Below are 22,027 nucleotides of genomic sequence, written 5' to 3'. Positions count from 1 at the left end.
ATTCTGTTTATTTGAAAGGCACGGTCACAGAGATAGAGGGATAGACAGAGAGATAAAGAGATCTTTCAACCACTGGCTTATCCTCTAAATTGTCACAGTAACTGGAATAGGGACAGACAGAAGCCAGGAGCCTGGAACTCTACCAGGTCTCCCACGTGGGTGGCAGAGGCCCAGGCACTTCAGTCATCACCTGCTGCCTTCCCAGGTGCATTAGCAGGAAGCTGGATCTAAAGCAGAACAAATGAAACTTGAACCAGCACTCTGATATGGGATGCCAACCTAACAGGTGGTGGCTTAACCCCACCATGTCACAATGCCTGTTCCCAAAACTGTATTTGACAGAGGAGACAAAGCTTGGTTTACATGCCATTTTTGCAGAAAGCATTCCCCTCATCGCACTTCTCAGAGTGAGCTGATGCCTCCACCAGCACTTGCTAGATCTTAGAACAGCAAACAAACCCAAACCTCATTCTCATTGTGTTCACTTAAATCACACAGCACTATTTGCAGTCAATGGGAATCTATCCATCCTATTAAGGGACATGCACTTCTTAAAAGCAGTGGTGCTGCTCGCTCTGCCCTGTGTTTGCCTCTTGGACCATAGGTGTCATGTGCAATGGGCACTTGGAATCAACCTGGAGCAAACCACTTTGTCTCTTTGCTTCTTGCTCCTCAGAAGTAAATATAAATGACCCTGATTTACATCAGGAAGTTATTTTCTAAGAAGTGCTCAAGCACAGAATGGTTGAACAGATTATATATTATTGCACCTGTGCAACTGACCACAGGACAAGAGGACATGGGAAACCTGCTGCCTGTGGCTCCTACTACACTATATATGGCTTTTTTTTATCTCCTCTTTGTTTCCTGCAAAACACAGAGTCCCATGATTCAACTGCACCTCATCCTTGCATTCAGTCAATTGTCAAGTCCCCTCAGCTCTGCTTCTCAAGCGTCCCTTGCGCACGTCCTCTTCTTCCCACCCCCTGGTCACCATGCTCACCCAGGCAGTGTCAGCTTCACCAACTCATGATCACGTCAGGCTGCAATTTTTCTTCTTGTGAATGTTCTCACTCTGTCCACGCTGATTCCTACACAATCTTTTCAGAAGTTACCTTATGTCATTCTCCTGCTAAAACCCATCTGTGTCTGAACCAAGTTTCAAACCCTTTTCAAGGCCACAGGTCTCTGTGTCTGCCCAGCCTCTGCTGCATCTACCCATCCACTTCTCAATCACTGATGGACTGTTTTTCACCTCTGCTATCTTTTGTCTCCAGCCTCAGCATTTGCATCTGTGTCTCTGAGTCTGTGGGCTGGAGGCTCTGTCCGCAGTGTGGCAATCTTGGGTTGGTTGGGAACTTTAAGACAAGGAGCCTAGTGGAAGGTGGTTAGATCATGGAAGGCTGTGCCCTCATGCATAAATTAATGCTGGTATCATGAAGTGGGTTAGATCTTTCAGGAATGAGCTAGTTCTCATGAGAGAGGATTATTATAAAGTGAGGCTACACCATGCACTTGGCCTTCTACATACAACAAATTCCCTTTCCTTTTCTCCACCACAATGTGTCTGGAAGCAGCCCAGGGGGCCCTCACCAAGAGATCAGCATCCTGCTGTTTGGATCTTCCTGCTTTCAGAATCACAAGACAAATAAAAGCTTTTTCTTTATAGGTTACCCAGCATAAGCAACACAAAACAGACCAGTAAGCATATAGGACTACTGTAGACATAGTTTTGTTTTTTTTTTTTTTTTTTTTCTGTCCAGAAATCCTTCCTCTCTCTTGTCCTCCTCCTTGTTTTTGCCAGTATGGTTCTGACTCCATTCACAGACACAAGAATACAGTGACTTCCTTGGGGAGTTATTTCCTCAGGATGTGACATGTAGTCACCTGCACATGTTTCACACTCCATGACATCCCATAAGGCCATGTTTTGGTAAGGGAAGATCCATTCCACATGTGTCTAATATGAATCCATAGATGACAGAGAGATCCAAGCCAGTGAGACCTGGTTATCTGTCCCTAGAACTCAGCACAGTGGCTGGCATGCAACAGGGACGCCATAAATTTGAGCAGGCTGTTGTATTAACTCAATGGTCCACTGATAGACTCTTCTATCACATTCTAAGCCCAGTGCTACATTCCTGGTCCACCTCCTGGTTCTCCTCTTTCATAATATTTCTGTGTCCTACTTTGAAATGAACAAGTTACATAAATATCAGAGATCCATATGCAGAATACATGGAGGAGTCTCTGAGGATATTTGATCCGTCCCATTTGTCTTTATTAAATTTTTACTGGGTGGGATTATTATTTTCCATCTTTATCATAGCAATTTGTTCACCGCCATACACATTATAATGGTAGGTAACCAAATTAAACACGAGCCTGTTAGAGGGAATAAAATACATTTTGTGCAGCTACTTGATTAGCATGGAAGTCAAACAGTATTCATATTTACAGTCACAATATTCATAAAGCTTTATGCTAGTCCATTTAGAGATAACACAGTTTCTGGGTTAGAACAAACATTAGGAAAGACGATCATATGACGCTTGCATGAAAATATCCTTTGTTTCATCCTCAGCCTTTCCAAACTCCCATGGTTCACTGCAGAAACTGCCTTATTAAGGGAACAATAGGTTATGTACTCCCCTCAGCCAAGAAACTGTGCTTAATTAATCTTTTGGAGCCTCTGACCTATTTGAATTTGGCCAAAATGCCTGGATAGGGGGTTTTCTTCACACATCTGACCCGGCCGCGGTGAAGAACTGGACCCTTCTCAAATCAGATGTCCTCCCGACAACTTTTGCCGTCCTTATTGTGATGTGTCACATTCAGTAAAATGAGAAGGCCGTGCTTCTCTCTGTATCTAATGCTGAGCGAGGACTTCTCTGAAATTCAGCCAGTGCAAGAAATGAGGGAGTGTGAGCAGTGCCCACTGTGTGTGTGTGTGTGTGTATGTGTGTGTGTGTGATTTACACTGATCACACATTTGATTTCAAAGAACAAAGTGACCCACCTCACATGAGACCTCACCTTTGCTTCCAAGCTTTATATGAATTCCACCTTTCTCAGCTCTTAGTCAAAACACAGTTTTCTCTATCTAAGCAAGACTCATGTAATTTCTCTTGGGGACCTTCAGCCTGTCTTTCATGAATGGCTTTTAAAATATCCATGAATTCCCTAGCATCATCTGAAGATGTGTATACATTGTGATACATCATTCAGGAAAGATGGTCAGAAGCTTACATCAGATTCTCAAAAAGTCCAAAACCTGTCTCAAGTTAAGATTTACTAATTTAATGAAAAAGGAAGAGAAAGTGGTGGTGGTTGAGAGTCCAACCTCTGGAGGTAGACTGACTAAGATTTCTAGTCTCTCTAAACCTCCTACCAGGGAATAGCAATACCTATCCCTGGACACTTACAGGCATAAAACACATGATGCCTGTACAACACCATGAAGATGCAGAGGCACAGCTGGAGAGTTTTCCAAACAGCACACATTGGTTAAGATTAGATTTATGGCCAGCACCGCGGCTCAATAGGCTAATCCTCCACCTGCGGCGCCCACACCCTGGGTTCTAGTCCCGGTCGGGGCGCCGGATTCTGTCCTGGTTGCCCCTCTTCCGGGCCAACTCTCTGCTATTGCCTGGGAAGGCAGTGGAGGATGGCCCAAGTGCTTGGGCCCTGCACCCACGTGGGAGACCAGGAGGAAGCACCTGGCTCCTGGCTTCGGATCAGCACAGTGTGCTGGCCACAGCGATCACTGGAGGGTGAACCAACGGTAAAGGAAGACCTTTCTCTCTGTCTTTCTCTCTCACTGTCCATTCTGTCTGTCAAAAAAAAATTTTTTTAATTAGATTTATACTTCAGTCTGCCCCTTAGGTACCTCCCCTCCTCTGATTGGTGATGATGCCAGAAATGCAATTTTCCCAACCATAGCTCAGGTTCAGGACACTTAGTTTGCTGCTCTCTATTGCCTGTGCATGCATCATCTGCTCTTAGTTTGGAACAAGATGTGAATTCCTAGCACCTTCCTTTCAGGGGAGTGGGTATGAGGAGAAGGTTCTCCAGTGATTAATCAAAGTGGTAGAAGAAACTTCAGTAAGAGTACTCTAACCCTGACATCCCCTAACCTCTCATGGGTTGTTACCATTACAACAACCACAATGAACATGTTGTCTTTGGAAATTACTGGGGACTAATGGTTCCTCAATTACTACATTCCTTTGGAGGCATATTTGGTAACAACCTATTTCCAAGATACCATGTGGTGAGTGGTAGGGACCTCAGTTCTCAGCTAATCAGTGCTCTGCTATGTGTCTCCCTTACCAGAGTGTGAGTGCCTTGAAGGCCAGGGACTGTCCTCCTAGGCAGTTTGCCCCATCTCCAGGTAGACAAGATAGATGATGGCTTTTTGTTATAAACCTTCTGAGCACTTTGTAAAGGCTGATGGATTTGCTGTGATTCAGATTTTGACTGAGAATAGCACATGAAAATCACTGTGGCATGCAGAATAACCTTTGCAATCCTTTCCTTGAAGACTTCTACAATATAGTCCAACACTTATCGGTTAACATTCCCGTTTGAAAATGATCTGTGCTAGACTTCCATATCCTTGCTATTACTCTTCCCTCCTCCCCTTGCCATGGTCCACGGTTCATGAAAGGCAAACAGACATCCCTGTTCCCTTGGTGTTGAGTTTGGTCATATGGTCTTCTTTGGTGAGGAATGCTGAGTCACTTTGCCATTGCCAATCCAAAGTCTTAAAAACCATACACTGTTGCTGCTAATTACATGACTGACCACACCTTGAAAAAAACTCACCTGTGTCTTGCTGCCTCCAAATCAATGTAGTAAATTGAGCAACCATTAGTACCCCATAATTTCCATCCTTTGTGTGGTGCTGCTTCTTCAGCCAAAGCCCTGAGAATCTGAACCCATGCAGGCATGACCTGAACTGACAGCTAGACCCTGGACAATAGCCATGTACATGAGGCTTGTGATGGACCCATAAGACCAACCCCAAGTAGCAGATATTTATTGTTTCCAGTCAACAAGATGTTGGGTTGAACGTTACAGAGCATTGCTTGACAGAAATCAAGCTCCCTAATTCAAGTGCTGCCTCAAGTGATTTCCTGCCTCACCTGACATCCCAGACTACTCATGAAGGACTCCGTCATACACTGGTCTGGTTTAGACATGGTCTGAGTGATTCCCCAAAAGAGCGCCCATGTTGGAGGCCTGGTCCTCAGTGTGTAGTGGGAAGTCAAAGTCAGAGTCTACTGGAAGATCCTTGGGGCATCTGGGGGCACTGCCTTTGGAAAGCGTTCTGGAGCCCCAGCCTCTCTCTGGCTTCCTGTAGGAGACAGGATCTCTTCCCTCATGTGCTCCCACCGTTGCCATCTACCACAATGTAATGAAGCCAACAGGGCTTCTGCTAGAGAGAACTCAATGTCACGACCAAACCCTTTATCATTTTTCTTAAGTTAGCTTGTCCCAGGCATTTCCTGATAGTTAACACAAAATAGGCAAATTCACTATTTAGTAACATAAAATGGACCAATACACACATACACACACTGTTAGCAACTGTCTATTATTTGATGCATCATCATTTCTTCCATGCCAGACTTCTAGCCCCATGAATTTAGGGAATGTGTCCTCTGTTTGTTTATACCTCCTACTCATCCCACCTTATTTTATTGTCTATAATATGTGATGGATCTCAAAATAATTCACAGAAAATGCACATTATGAAAAAGCTATGTTATAAATTTCAAAAAGCTTATTGCATCAAAATAAACTTACATTTTAATTCCATTTTTTCATGAACTATTTAAAGTACACTTGTATGGTTACTTGACATTTTTCACTAATAACAATATTTCTTAAGCATCCTATAATAATTATCCATTACTAACCTCTGTAACATGTCATCTCAGTTTAATCTCAAACAAATGGAGTTGGAAGGGCTCCTCAATAATAATTACTAACATTCATTGCTGACTTGCTCAGAATTATTCTAAGCACTTTACATTTACCCATTTAATACTCCCAGTTGTTAAATGAAACAGAGATAGTTAGTTTATCAAAGTTGACACAAGCAGCCAGTGGTGCAGTAGCCAAGATTAGAACTGAAGTCACCTGTATATGGATCACATGCCCTTTGCTAAAGACAATATGAGACATTAACCCTGTTCTTTCCCCTCCTTGCTCTCACTGACCATCCTAGGCAGGGAGCTCCCAATGCCATAAGGCAGACCATTCCAGTTGTCAAAAGATCTCATTATGCAAAATCTGGTGTTTCTATGCTTTGGGGTGAATACTGCACAAGTGTCCCTCCTCCAGCGGTCCATCAATGTGGGGAGGCTACTAGAGCACCCCTGGTAAGTGCAGTTCTCTCTTTAAGTCAGCAAACATGACCAGCCTCTCCATATTTTGGCAAGGAGTTATGTCTTTCTCATCTTTGGTCTCCCCAGTTCAGAGCCTTGCCCACTCCTGATTCCTTGCCTGTCGCTCCCCCTCTTCGCGGAGGAACGACACAGGACCCTGCGCTGTTCTTTTGTCTGCTCTGCCCTCCCCGGGTTTGCTGCTGGTTCTTCCCGGGTTGGCTACCGACCCTTCCACCTCCGTGGAAGGGCAGTTCCCCCTGCCACTTTCCCCACTTCTGCGGGGGAGCGGCACACCGCCGGCCGGCTCTCTCGGGGGCTGCTCAGATGTTCCTCAGGTGTTCCCCTTAGATGTTCCTGGTGCATGTTGTCTCTCTCCTCCTTTATAGTCCTCTTCCACCAATCCCAACTCTGCTACCCACACGCCGAGTACGCTGCTCTCCTCCAATCAGGAGCAGGATCAGCTCCTGCAGGTTACTGGTTGAACTGGAGGCAGCTGTGTAAAAGTTGTTTTTACTCCTCTCCCAGCGCCATATTGTGGGAGAGCAGATGCATAGAATAAGTCTTAATTCCAGTAACTTAGTCTAGTCCGAGTTGCTCCCCACACTTGCCTTCTCTGCTTATGAAAGTGTTGTGGTTATTAATGGACTGGCCATACAACAAATGTTGATTGAACTGCCCACTATTTCTAAGGGAAATTTTTCTTAAATATTTTACTTCTTCACTGAATTTTGGGAAAGAAATTGGTAGACAATTTCTCTTGATCATCTGTGAGTCTGAGGTGTTCAGAGGAAATCTGAAAACTGTTACTTAAAAATCAGTATATGAAAGAGCAAGCGTCAGACTCCAAGAACATACATCACATGAGATGACCTGTGAGAGGAATCTACTTCCAAGAGAGTCCAGGACAAATCCTTCAACAGAAACAGAGTCAAGGAATCACTGCAACCAGAGACTATCGCTCTGGATACACATCCTTGCCATAGGTTGGCCATGACTTAACACCAGCGAGTTAACTAACTTCATGCTCTGCTTTTAGAAGCTAAACAAATGGAAAAGTGGTCTTGATATGAAAACTTGCATTCTCAATTTCACACCTATCCTGCTGTCCACCCTCCATATCCACAGATTCTACCAACCTTGGATTGCAGATTTTTTTTAAAAAAATTGCATCTCTACTGAATATGTATAGAATTATTTTCTTGTCCTAACTCCTAAATCAAATTGTAGTTTAACAACTATTTCCTAGCAATTACATTGCCTCAGGTATTATAGGTCATCTTATGATGCTTTAAAGTCTACAGGAGGATATGTGAAGGTTCTATGCAAATACACCGTTGTACACAAAGGACATGAACAGCCATGGATGGTGTCATCTTCAAGGGGTACCAGCAGTTTCCACACTCATACCAATGCATACTATACCTTCTCTGGGTGAGGTGACCATCCTGGGGCAAGCTATTAAAATGCCTTTAGTTAAAGGTACCTCAATGTTAAAAAGGAGATAATAACAACACTTCTATCTTAGGATTATTTTGAGGATTACATGAAATAAGACAACATAATATACAACCATGTGTATTAAGCTATCATTACACCAATGCACTTAAATCAGATCAATAGGTGATGAAGTTGGACCCTTACATCCAAAGTATTTTTTAGCACTAAACCATAGTTGATTATGCCATATAGCTTATTTCCAATGTAATACACGTGGGCACGCACACACCTTTTCTTCTGCACACAATGAGTAGACTATGGGATGTCAGTACTCTTAGGGCCTGATCTGTTATTGAAAACCTAAGTTGTCTGCTGGCAAATTTTCAAGCTCCATCTCTTCATGCTCCATAGGCTACAGACGGGCTTACTTCTTACTTCTGGGAAGAAGCTATAATTGACAGCATAGTCAAAATACTCCGTGCTTAGCAGGCCATGCTCGTATCTTACTGGAAGAAGACGTGATCCTGCAGGAAGAATGTGATTTACTGATGGGGCATCACACAGCAGGGCTGAAGAAAGTGTAGGAAAACACAGTCAATGTGAAAACTCAGGAACCAGCAACTGGGTTAATCTCATTTTCTTTGCCGTCCTCTATGCCGCCACTCTTCTTTCCTTAAACTCATCTTTTCCTTCTAACATTTCAGCCTTTATTTATATAATATTTATATAATGCCCTGGCCTTGTCCCCAAGAAGGTCACATTGCACTGGGAAAAACAGATGCTCGGAGAAAATCCCAAAGCCAGGGGGAAGTTCAGCCATAAAGATTTAAAGATACAGTGTAGGAGAGTCGCTGGGGAGCAGAGATGTTGACAACATCAGTGAGATGAGAAGGAAGCAGAGTCTTCAAGAATGACATTACAGTCATGTGTGCTGTGTACCAATATTCCAGTCAACAATAGACCAAATATAGGCTGGTGGTCCCATGAGATTGCTATAATGGAGCCAGAAAATTCCTGTGGCCTAGTGACATCATAGCCATTGTGACGTCATGGTGCAATGTACTTGTGTGGTGATGCTGCTGTAAACACACCTGCTGTTTGCCAGTCATGTGAAAGTATAGATAATTATGTTCTCTTTTACTTTGGAGAAAAAGCTGGCTATAAAGCAGTCGGCTACGTTATACTAGGAGCTGCCTCACTCCTCTCATGTGTAACGCATCTGTCGATTGCGTCAAGAGGCCATAGGGACCCACACCCACTTTGTACAAGTCACCATTTGCACAATGACAGAATTGCCTAATGATGCATTTTCCAGATCATGGCCCTGTTCAGTGGCATGTGACGGTATTTGTTTCCATCTTTGTTGGATTAAAATTTTAAAACTATACACAGGATTGCATGCCTAACTTAACTTCCCTAAAGTATAACAAACATAATACAAGGGAGTTTTCATACAATGACTGAGACTCATTTAACAAAAATAAAATTTTATTTTATAACATCAGAATGGCAGAAGTTTGGGCAGACTCTTTGTCTTCAATGTTAATCTAAAAAACTTATTTTATCCAATATGGTTTCTCTATTTTCTTTAAGTTTGAGGGGGAGGGGTCATTTGAGTTGAAAGTTTCGTTAACCAAATTTTTTTTTTTTTTGTCAGACAGAGTTAGTGAGAGAGAGAGAGAGAGTGAGACAGAGAGAAAGGTCTTCCTTCCATTGGTTCACCCTCAAACGGTTGCTATGGCCATCCTGCTGCGCGGATCTGAAGCCAGGAGCCAGGTGCTTCCTCCTGGTCTCCCATGTGGGTGCAGGGCCCAAGCACTTGGGCCATCCTCCACTGCCTTCCTGGGCCACAGCAGAGAGCTGCCCTGGAAGAGGAGCAACCGGGACAGAATCCGGTGCCCAGACCGGGGGACTAGAACCCAGGGTGCCGGCGCCACAGGCGGAGGATTAGCCTAGTGAGCCACGGCGCCGGCCTCATTAACTAAATTTTAGCTAGTTACCTTATCCAGGTCACATACTGCATATGCTGTTGTGGAGATGGTCCATTTATGAGCAGACAGCTTATTTATACCTTGGGTGCACCCTATCCATCTCTAACACTGTTTTGGGTAAAACAGATTACTATTCATAGCATGGGTAGGCTTCATCCAATTAGTTGAAGGTCTTAAGATTGAGGAGCCTCAAGACCGCAACAAAGAAATCCTGCCTCGGTTTACAACCTGACAGCCTTCCCTATGAATTTCAGACTTGCCAGCCCCTATGATTGCATGAGCTGCTTCCTTAAAATAACATCTCTCTCCTCTTCTCTCAGATAATTTATTGATAGAGAGATGACAAACAGGTTACAGATGATAGAAAGAAGTAGATGATAGAAGGATAGATAGGTAAATAGATGATAACCAGATAAAATAGAGTAGTTTCTTAAGATTATAATGGAGCTGAAACATTCTTAATACTTAGTGGTTTCATTGTGACAACATAGTGCAACCCATTGCTCTCATGTGTATGGTGATACATACATAGATTAGATAGATACATACATACATACAAATAGATTGATAGATAAATATTATTTGGTAGGTAAATAAATGAACTACACAAAAATGTATAAAAGATAATGGTTGATAAGTGACATAAATGGGGCCGGCTCTGTGGCTCACTTGGCTAATCCTCCACCTGCGGCGCCGGCACCCGGTTGGGGCGCCGGATTCTGTCCTGGTTGCTCCTCTTCTAGTCCAGCTCTCTGCTGTGGCCTGGGAAGTGCAGTGGAGGATGGCCCAAGTGCTTGGGCCCTGCACCCCATGGGAGACCAGGAGAAGCACCTGGCTCCTGGCTTCGGATTGGCGCAGCACGCTGGCTGTAGCAGCCATTTGGGGGGTGAACCAATGGAAGGAAGACCTTTCTATGTCTCTCTCCCTCTCACTGTCTAACTCTGCCTGTCAAAAAACAAAAAGATAAGTGACATAAATGACAGATGATAGAGATAGAAAATAACAGATAGATGATAGAGGTGATAGATGATTGGCTGATTGATTGACATAGACGATAGACAGACATAGAGGCTTTACTGGTTCTGTTTCTGTGAACTCTGAAAGCTGAGTTCAGAGGTGTTAACTGAAGAAAACCATGTGACAAGTGTGGAGTTGAAGCACATGAGCATGCCATATTGGAGCACCTGCTAAATTCATTGCGGAGGTACCAGAGTTTCACTGGGAGGTCAAGAATAAATAAGAAAACAGATTTGAAATGCACCCTCATGGATGCAGCATTTGAAGCAAAGAAAATATAGGTCAATTGTGAGGTGCTCTGATTCTGGCCCATGGCAGCACTTTCATTTCAGTTGTGACAGGACAAAGGGAGGAGAGATGGGAGCTGCACACAGAGGAAATGAGGACACAGTGGAAACCAGGGGAGGGAGGAGGACACAGAGAGGCCTTGAGACTAGGAAGCCCCAGGACTGAGGAGCTGTGGTCAGGTGGCTGGCAGATGGTGGGTGGGAAGTCCAGGAGAATATGAACATGGCTGCTGTTTCGTACAGTAGCTGAGCTGCCACTAGGGAAGCCCACATCCCGTATCAGAGAGCCTGGGTTCAAGCTTTGTCTCTCTCTCTGTGACCTAGCTTCCTACTATTGCACATACCGGAAACCAGTAGGTGATAGCTCAAGTATTTGGGTCCCTGTCACCCATCTAGGAATCTTTGATTGAGTTCTCAGCTCCTGGCTTCAACCTGGCCCAGTCCATTATTGTGAGCATTTGGAGAGTGAACCAATGGATGGAAGACATCTCTCTCTCTTTCCCTCCTCCTCTCCTTCCCCCTCTCCCTCTCCCTCTCAATCTCCCTCTCCCTCTCCCCCTCTCTCTCCCTCTTTGCCTCCCCATCTCACTCTCTCCCTCTCCTTCCCCCTCTCCCTCTCCCTCTCTGCGTCTCCCTCTTTCCCTCTCCCTTTCTCCCTCCCCCTCCCTCTCCCCCTCTCCCTCTCCCCCTTCCCCATCCCCCCCCCTCCCTTTCTCCTTCTCTCTCTGTTCCTCTCCCCCTCTCCCCATCCCCCTCTCCCTCTCCCTCCCTCTTTCTCTTTCCCTCTGCCACCCTCATGCTGCCTTTGAAATAAAATAAAAAAGAACTAGGAGCATCTGGAAGAAGACTTGTAACACCACCAGTAAAGGGGTGAATGAGGAGAGAGGCAGGGGGAGATTGTTCTAATACCCAATAAGAAGAATTATAATAACATGAAGCATGGTGCCTTTTTCCAGTACTGGCAGCTGCACATCCAGTCCATTTGTAACAAAATTATGAAGATGCAACTCTTGCCAGCTCCTTATCAGGATGCCTGGTTGCCTCCTGGTTCCCCACCATGACACCACCCTTGGACTCTCCTTGCTGGTGCCCTGGGTTCCTGGCAAGCCTCTGCCTCTGCCTCTGCCTCTGCCTCTGAGTCTCGTGAATATTTGCACCCATTCCCTTGGCGCATCCCTTTCTCTTAGGGCATCCTCCAGTTGATGCAAATAACTTCCTCCCAGGTGAGAAGCTGAAAAGTCTTCCTGGGCTTAAGGCTTGCATTCCAGTCTTCCCTGTCTTTGGAGCGTGGGCAAATGGGCAAATGGCCCACAGCGAACAAATCAGTCACTGCCTTTGATCTGGAGTCAGAGAGGCAGGGACCACACAGCAGCCATTGCAGAGGGAGCCTGGTTACAACAGCCATAACAACTACCCAAGCCAGTGGTCTTGGCAGCAGTCCCTCAGCAGGGTAGGGCTATTGGTATGGTCAACCACAAGTCTGGACAAGCTTTGTGGCATGACTGGGCTTCCTGTGTTTTGGCTGAGTCATCTACAAGCCCATGTCTCTAGCCCTTAAAGAAAACTCTGTAAGCTACTCAATATCTTTATTATTATATCATTGTGGTAAGAACGTTAAACATGATATCTACCCTTTTAAATTTTTAGTGCACAATACAGCATTGTTAGCTATAAACACAAAGTTGCACAGCAATTCTCTAGAATTTATTCATGTTGCAAAACTGACTTTTTTTTTTTGAGGAACCCCCCATCTGTTTTCCATAATAGCTACACCATTTTGCATTTCCTCCAACAGTGTGTAAGTGCCCAATTTGTCTGCATTTGCTAAAATTAGCTGCCTTTTCTTTATCAAATTGCTAAATCAATTTTGAGAAGCACAAACCTGGAGGTATTATACTTCCTGATTTCAAGATATATTATAAAACAACAGTCATTAAAATAGTGTCTTACCAGCAAAGTCAGACATATAGACTACCACAGTAGGATATAGAGTCCAAAAGTAAATCCACTATCTTTTAAATAAATCCCCTAAATCAAACAGCATTTACTTCTATTGCATGACACCAGGCCCCTTCTCCAGCCCAGCAGCCAATGTCCCTCAAGAAGCTCCAAGCCGGCATCCAGCAGCGCTTTCTCCACACTGCTATCCTCTGTTAACCTGACTACCCATCAAGGAGTTTCCTGTTCTCCATCGGTAAGGGCCAGGTATTTCCCTATAGCCACCACCGAGATTAGGATATAATTTTAACAGCATAGTTCTAAAAGCTGTGGTCAACTAGAGAGATAGCTACGCAAACACTGTTAATGCTGATGCAATAATCTGCTCTAATCCTCTGGGAAAACCTGAGCCAAGAGTTTGATTAATACCCAGAAGCAGGGCTCTCTACCCAGCTTTTGACTACCCTCCACAATGCAGGGCCCAGTGGCACTTTCTAAGTATCTTCACACCTTGAACAAGAGGATGTCTACTTGAGTATTTGTTTTGGAGTGTCTAAGGCTTACCTTTTTTACCCAAACAGTCAATTTCCAAATTGCAGTTTCTGCTCATTCTCTTCTGACTTAACCAAAACACATTAGTGTTTTTATTCTTCATTTACAAAATGCTAATACCTTCCTTCTCCTTTTTACCAATACCCCCTAGGTTATTCTAAACCACCCTGCGAACTTGTCTCCATGTCACCAAACTTGCCCAGAATCAACGTCTTTAATTTCTGCCATGGAAACCTAGATTTTTCCCCACTTGTCTCCACTGAGTTTCAGAATCTCTTCATCTTCCTTGGAAGGAACAGCATCCTAGATCTTCATAGATTGACTACTTCAAGTGAAGCTGACCAGAGCCACCTCTCTGATTATTTATGTGCTGCACACACACACACACACACACATTTATTTCAAAACACACCAGATAGTTAACTCAGCTCTTTCCCTAGGTGGGACTGAATCATTTCTTGTTCTCCTGCTCACTCATTTCATCTCATCTCCTGTCCTACAGTACAGCAGGATATCTCCAAAAGTCTCTCTCGAGAATCTGGTTGCTTCACCACACTGTGTGCACTAAAGGTCACGCCACTACTGTGTCAACAACTCTGTCGGAGAGACAGAATTTGGGACAATCTCCAGAAGAGTCAGGTAGTAAGAAGTCATTACAGAAACAACAGCACCCATGCAAACATTGTTCTTTTCACAGCAATTTTTGATACGCTCCTAAGAGTTAGCACAAAGGACATGATATTAGGTAACGGGGTTAGAGAAACCTATTTCCCAGGACCTATATTATCTGGTGAGTGGACAAATTCACTTTGAGCAACAAATTTTGGTTTTTTGATGACATTGTTTCAATGACGTTTGAAACATATGATTTCAAATTAGATAATAGCTAATGGTTTAAAGTGAAAAATCAGAATAATTCCTGGGCATTATACAAGCACCATCAAACTATGTTTTCCCAAAGAGTCATTAAAAGTGAAAACATACTCCTAAGTTTCAAATCAACAAAATCTTAATGGAGAAGTTCCATTGAGCCATTATTATACCCTAATATTCTTCATTCCAAGTCTCTGAAAAATCAACTCTCCCAAGCAATGTTAGCAAGCAGTCAGTGAATGAGCTTCAGAAACTGTTATTCAGTTGTCTGACATAACACAAAGACATTTTCAAATACGAGGGGAATTAAAAGATAAATTTGGGGGCCGGCGCTGTGGCACAGTGGTTTAAAGTCCGAGCCTGCAGCGTCAGTATCCCATAAGGGCCCCGGTTCAGGTCCCAGGCTGCTCTGCTTCTTTTCCAGCTCACTTTGATGAGCCTGGGAAAGCAGTGGAGGATGGTCCAAGTCCCTGGGCCCCTGCACCCACAGTGGGAGACTGTGGGTCTCAAAATCTTATAAGAATATATTTTTAGAATCCAGTTCATTAGCATTTATACTAAAAAATGACAAAGAAAATATTAACACTGTGGCCATCAAATGATGGCACACAAATCATAGAGCATTTTATATTTAAATAATGAATAAAGCTTTTCTATTTCCTTTAATATGGGCAACTAGATAACCTGAAAATACTTCTGCTATAATGACTTCCACCCAGATATTCTCTCACATGTACATATAATAATAATTAAATGGCATGTATAATAAAATAATAAATACCTAGGCAACAGAAATAAGAACACACTAAACACTGAAGAAGTAGACACACAAGAAGATGGATCCAGCAGCAGATATGAGTTAAATTGTCAGTTTTGGTAATTAAAGTAATTGGGTCTTAAGATTTTTGCCTATACAAGAATAGTAAACTTACTGCATCTGAGGGAGACAAGATGTTGGAGCCCAGAATGCTCCAGAATGGAGGCCCCTCAAAAGAAGAAAAAGAAGGAGAAGGGGAGAGGGGAAGAGAGAGAGAGAGAGAGAAAGGAAGGGGGAAGGGAGGGACGGAGGGAGGGAGGGAAGGAGGGAGGGAGGGGGGAAGGGGGAAGGGAAGAAGGAAGGAAGGAAGGAAGGAAGGAAGGAAGGAAGGAAGGAAGGAAGGAAGGGAAAGGAGGGAGGGAGGGAAGGAGGGAGCGAAGAAAGTAGAAGGAGAAGAAGAAAGAAGAAGAAGCAGAGGAAAAAAAAGAAGAAAATGAAGGGAAAATGTGTGCAACAGCATCAGAAGAAAACAAGGAAGTTCATCACTTAGAAGAAAAGACTTCCTTTGAGATTTGGTTATGAGCTTGCCCTTCCCTTTGATGTTGGGGTTACAATTTGCAATACTTGCATGGTAAGCAACTCCAGAGCAGAAAATTTAACATAAATGTGGCTGATTTATATTCTTGAATGGAATGGCAGAAGCAAATGGGGAAAAATTATCTTCTTGGAGAGAGCCGAGCATATTGCCTGTATAGATGAGTTCAAACTCTAAACCTGTGAGGATGTATAGAATCAGCTCACCATACTCAGCAGACACACAAAGCATGCTTAGATGTTTCTAAAAGTTCAGATAGCAGAACCGTCAGTAGAGATTGTGACGGAACTTACAAGGGAGTCCAGAATTAAAAGATAAGTTGATGTTGATGCCAAAAACTGCTGTAATCCATGCATACAAGTGGTCTTCAAAAAGCTCATGGAAATGCATTTTGTAAAAAAAAAAAAAAATTAAGCACAGATGCCAATATTTTTGCATCAAATTTAATTTTTTTAAAAGATTACTTATTTATTTGAAAGAGTTACAGAGAGAAGTAGAGACAAAGAAAGAGAGAGGTCTTCCATCTGCTGGTTCACTCCCCAAATAGCTACAATGGCTGGAGCTGAGCTGATCCTAAACCAGGAGCCAGCCAGGAGCTTCCTCTGGGTCTCCCACCATGGGTGCCAGGGCCTGGGGACTTGGCCCATCCTCTGCTGTTTCCCAGGCTCATTAGCAGAGAGCTGGATCAGAAGTAGAGCAGCCCCCTTATGGGATGCCCACACTGCAGCTTGGGGCTTTAACTCACTGTGCCGCGTGCCAGGCCCCAAATTTATCTTTTAATTCCCCTTGCATTTGAAATGTTAAAGAAGGAATTTAAACATGAAGATCTACTAGGATATTATAAGATAAAGAGGGAATGAATAAGACAAAGCAAATATGAAGAGACAATTGCTGAGGATTTTCCAAAACCGTTCAAAGATAATCAGATGGGATTTTTTTTCAAACTCCTGCTGTATCAGAATTTAAGATGAAAACATATCTAGATAGGACTGAGCATTATGGTGTAGCAGGTAAAGCCACTGCCTGTGATGCCAGCATCCCATATGGGTTCCTGTTTGAGTCCCAGTTGCTCCACTTCCCATCCAGCTCCCTGCTGATAGCCGTGGAAAAACAGTGGAGGATGGCCCAAGTTTTTTGGCCCAATTGGCCCAACTGACCCCCAGGAAGCTCCTGGCTCCTGGCTTTGGCTTGGCTCATCCCTAAAAATGGGCTTGACAAGACAAAAAACATCAGATTTGACTGGTTTAAAAATAGCTCTTTTGCAATAACTTATAGACTGGAGGATGTATTTGCCCTTTGACCCACCAATTGCACTGACATATATGCAAATGTGTTTATGTATGAGATTAATTACTGCATTGTTCATAACAGCAAACAAGAAAGGTCACCTAAATGTGCATCACCAGAGGCCCTGATTATACAACAATGCATTGGTTCACCCAATGGAATGCCATTCTACCATTGAAATGAATGAGCTAGCTAGAGCAACATTAATCAACAGACTGATTTTGCACAAAGCTTCCAGAGGAAAAATCAAATGGCAGAAGAATACAGAGAATATCACAGCATGGACAATTGTGCAAAACAATACTATGTATTATTTAAAAACACATTGAGGAACTCAGAGCCTAAAAACTCATGTGGGAATACTAAACATGTCATTCCCTGCCCCTCACGGGAATAAGGAAGTGAAATGGGAAGAGTACACAGGCCTTCAACTTTCTCCAAAATATTTGTCAAGTAGAATTGCAGGACTTATAAAATGTAGTTAAAATTCTGCTAAACCCTTTAGACTTAACAAAGCTTGATAGAAGGTAAGGTATCTTGTGTTTAATTGATTCATGCTTACTCTTATTTTGCATTAATTACTGTACCACATTTTTCTACATGATTTAAATTCTTATGCAGAAAAATATAGCTAACTAAATAATAATAGCATGAGAACTAAAGTTTACCCAAAAATTAACATTATTATTGAATATAGAGAAAAAAACTTAAGGACCTATCAGGTGTCACGGAATTACCATTTATCACAATAATATGATAAATGCAGAATTCCTCTTGGCCACAAGAGCCTGCTATAGTGGGAAAAATACAATATAATTTGATAGATGCAGTAAAAGAGGTAAGCAGAGGGTGGATGTTTAGTAAATATTGATGAATACATGAAAAATACTAGTTGAGAAAGAAACTGGAACAAGTCAATATAAAGTGAACTTTACACATCTCATATAAAATACAGTCATAAAATTCCTATACTAATGCTGAGAAATTTAAGTGGAGAATACTACCAAGAAAGATTAGGGGAGAATGATCACTTTCTGACATGGAAATATAGCAGGCAGATGGAATGATAGATGTGCCCAAGAGAAAGGAAGAAAAACATCATCAGGAGTAAAGACCATACATTGTAGCCTGTGGCCTGAGACCTACATGGTAAATGAATCAAAGAAAATGCACGACAGGAGAAAAGTAGGAAAGAGAAAAATGCAATGCCCCTCATAAATTATGAAATCATTCTCAAGGGCAGGATTAGCATTTTAGCTCATCAAACACCATCACATTCAATCTTCTTTCTGCCAAGTGACTAGCCAAGTGGCTGGTCCTCCAGGAACAGGATGTACATCCTGAGTGCATCTCACGGTGCCCAGCAGGTTCTACCACAAGGACTCTGAAGGCTGGAATGGATACAGTCAATGGCCTGAGAGCTCAGACCTAAAGTTATTCAACATCAGATCTAAGACACAGGCTCATATCATTTAAAAACTCGAGGGACAGGCATTTGACACATTTGTGAAGATGCCATTTGGGATGCCTATATCCCATATCACTGGGCCTTGGTTCAAGTCCCGGCTTTGCATCCAATTCCAGCTTCCTGCTACGGTACACCTTGGGAGGCAACAGGCTCAAGTACTTGGAACCCTGTCATTCATAAGGGAGATCTGGTTTGAGTGCCTGACTCCTAGCTTTGGCCTGGCTTAATGCTAGCTCTTGCAGGCATTTGGGGAGTGAATCAGGAGATGAAAGCTGTCTGTGTGTCTCATTTTCTATCTCTGTGCTCTCAAATAAAAAATAAAATAATTAAAATTTTAAAGCCCAATGTAATCTGTATTTCAAACGGTTTATAATTAGGAAATAAATTTTGTATATAGTTTGATGTTTACTGATTGTCTTATATCATTATTTTAAAATGTTGATGGTTCCTGCCACTTCTTTTTTTTACCTAGAAACCTTTCATTGAAGGTATACAAACTTCATGCATTTCATATATACAAATTTAGGGACATAGTGATTCTTCCTACTCTACTCTCTCCTCCCACCAGGAATCCCACCCTTATTCCTCCTCCCTCTCCTATTCCCATTCTTATTTTTTACTAAGATCTATTTTCAATTAACTTTATACACATAAGATTAACCCTACATTAAGAGTTCAAAAAATAGTATAAGAAGAAAAAAAAAAAAAAACCTGTTCCTCAACAGTTGAGACAAGGGCTTGATTCCTGCCATTTTATTCTGCTAAGAACGATGGATATTGGGACTGGCACTGTGGCCTGGCAGGCTAAGCCTCCACCTGTGGCACCTGCATCCTATGTGGGTGCTGATTCAAATTCCGGCTACTCCTCTTCCAATCCAGCTCTCTGCTAATGGCCTGGGAAAGCAGAAGAGGATGACCCAAACGTTTGGGCCCCTGCACCTGCATAGGAGACCTGGATAAAGGTCCTGGCTTCAGATCCGCCCAGCTCCGGCCTTTGCAGCCATTTGGGGAGTAAACCAGCAGATGGAAGACCGTCCTTTCATCTCTCCCTCTTTCTCAAATAAGTAAGTAAAATAAAGTGAAAGAGGTACCATGTACCTCTACTTCAATCAAAGTCTTCCTAGTATCTAAAGGTGTCTGATGGCCATCACCTGGCTGCAACTGTGGCCCACAGCTCAGATCCATCCCACTCCCATTTTTTCCTCTGCCTTGAAAAACCCAAGATCAGTAGTGGTGTCTGTAACATTTGATTGACTTCCCCTGGTGTGTTCTATAAAAGCTGTGTGCTATGGCTTGTCATGACTCAAATTTTCTCAATGAAGAAAACTGCTCCTTTAGGAAAAGCACCCATCTTCACAGGAGATGCTCATTCGCATTCATACATTCATTAACTTCACAGTCCTCCTTTTCCCCAGAAGGCCTGCTTTACATAACAATCAAAGATCAGCAATGACAGGTATCCCTGAGTTTAGTCTTTTCTTGCACTTCTAACCTATTCCCATCTCAGAAAAATTACTCAAATTTCTCTTTCCAATGGACATTTTATTTACCAAAAAAAAATGAAATTGCTTTTAAAAAAAGCTCAAAAATGTAAAACAAAGCACTGGACGGAGTAAAATATTTTACCAAATTAATTTCAGGTTCAATTCAAATGCCCCATAACAAGGAAGATCATTAGCAGAGGCTGAACTACTGTCTTATTCTCTCACACTGATTTGGCTCCCTGGAGTAAGCATTCTTCTCACAATGGATCCAGTGTATTTTCAGTGACCTAGTTGATTAAGATTCTGATTAGCTAGAACTCACTGACTCTCCTAGATCTACGGTAATCAGAGATTGAGGGCATTTCAGAGCTAAAAGATATCCGCAGACTATCTGATTGAACATCTTAATTTTACAGGCAAAGAAACTGAGGCTTGAGAAGTAAGGAGCTTTGTCAGTACCCTGTAGTTGGTTAGGGGCAGAGGAGATTGAGGGGACACTTAGCACAAGACTTGTTTTATGCACTTGAAGTCTGTGCTTCCCTTGTTCTTAGGTGCAGAGAGCTCTGTTGTCACTACACACAGAAGGAGTTGTGTGAATTTGGTTTGGAAATGTGAGGAGTTTAATTAATGACAAGAACTCCATTCTCTGGTTATTTTTCATCTTTCCTTATTTGTACCAAAAGAGTTCCTATATTAACAAGAAAAATTAAGAACACTCTCTATGAAACTATTTTGGCCTATAAAAAAAAGTAAAAGAGACAGATTAGTGGTTTAAAGAAAACACTGCCTTAAAGAGATGCAATTTAATGTTAGATCATTCAGGTCCAGTGAACAATGACACAGCAAAAAAATTAGGGCAACACAAGAAGCCTGCAGCAAAGAAGCATTTGTCCGGCGCGCGCGCACACACACACACACACACACGAACTTTAATAAAGACTTCCAAAGAAAAATAGAAAATGACCAGAAGTTGAAAGAATCCCAAGGACCGATGGAAATGCAGAATTAGCCACTGCAGGGCAGCCTGCTTGCATGGCAGTTAAGAAGCTGCTTGGAGACACTTTCACCCCCTACCACAATGCTTGGGTTTGAATCCTGGCTCCACTTCCAATCAGCTTTCTGCAGCGTGCAAGTGACAGCCCAAGTACTTGGGCCCCTGCTACTTGGGTCCTTACCACCCACCATGGAGACCCAGACTGGGCTCTCCACTCTTGGCCCCAGACGGAGCTGTTGTTGGCATTTGGGGAGTGAAGAAGCAGATGGAAGACCTCTCCCTCTCTGTCTGTCTCTGTGTTAAATTAAATATTTTAAAGAAGAAATTTCCAAAAAACAAATTTTGCTTGTTAATAAATTGTTCCTCTGTGCTCTGCTGAGTGCAGAACTCTCATAAAATCAGAAATTGGTTTAAAAATCTTTCCTGAGAATGCTTTCCATTTTAAATATCTGGAAAAGCTTCACTCTCCCCATGCTCAGTTGGGAAGAAATTAGAGTACATAACATTACATAATCTAACATAAAATAAGTGAAGTAGTGAGTGTTGTCTCCAGTTACCTGGAAGATATAACTCCTTGTTTAAGCATTTAAACATCTTTAAATATTACTTCAGGGGCTGACATTGGGGCACAGCAGGCGAAGCCACTGCCTGTGACAACAGCATTCTGTGTGAGAGCTGGTTCATGGCTGGGCTGCTCCACTTCTGATCCAGCTCCCTGCTAATTCCCTGGGAAAAACAGCAGAAGATAGCCCAAGTTTTTGAGTCCCTGCATCCATGTGGGAGACCCGGAAGAAGCTCCTGGCTTCTGGCTTGGGTCTGGACCAGTCCTGGTCATTGTGGCCATCTGAAGACTGAACCAGGAGATTGAAGATCTCTTTCTCTCCCCCCCCACCATCTCTGTAACTCTTTCAAAATAATTAAATCTTCAAAAAATTACTTCATAGGCTATGTT

The sequence above is a fragment of the Oryctolagus cuniculus genome, chromosome 9 (genome assembly GCF_051225735.1).
Source record: "Oryctolagus cuniculus isolate XC-2025 breed Fujian yellow rabbit chromosome 9, ASM5122573v1, whole genome shotgun sequence".
In the NCBI taxonomy this organism is placed as follows: domain Eukaryota; kingdom Metazoa; phylum Chordata; class Mammalia; order Lagomorpha; family Leporidae; genus Oryctolagus; species Oryctolagus cuniculus.
The sequence above is the reverse complement of the archived record's forward strand: the minus strand, read 5'-3'. Positions refer to the sequence as shown.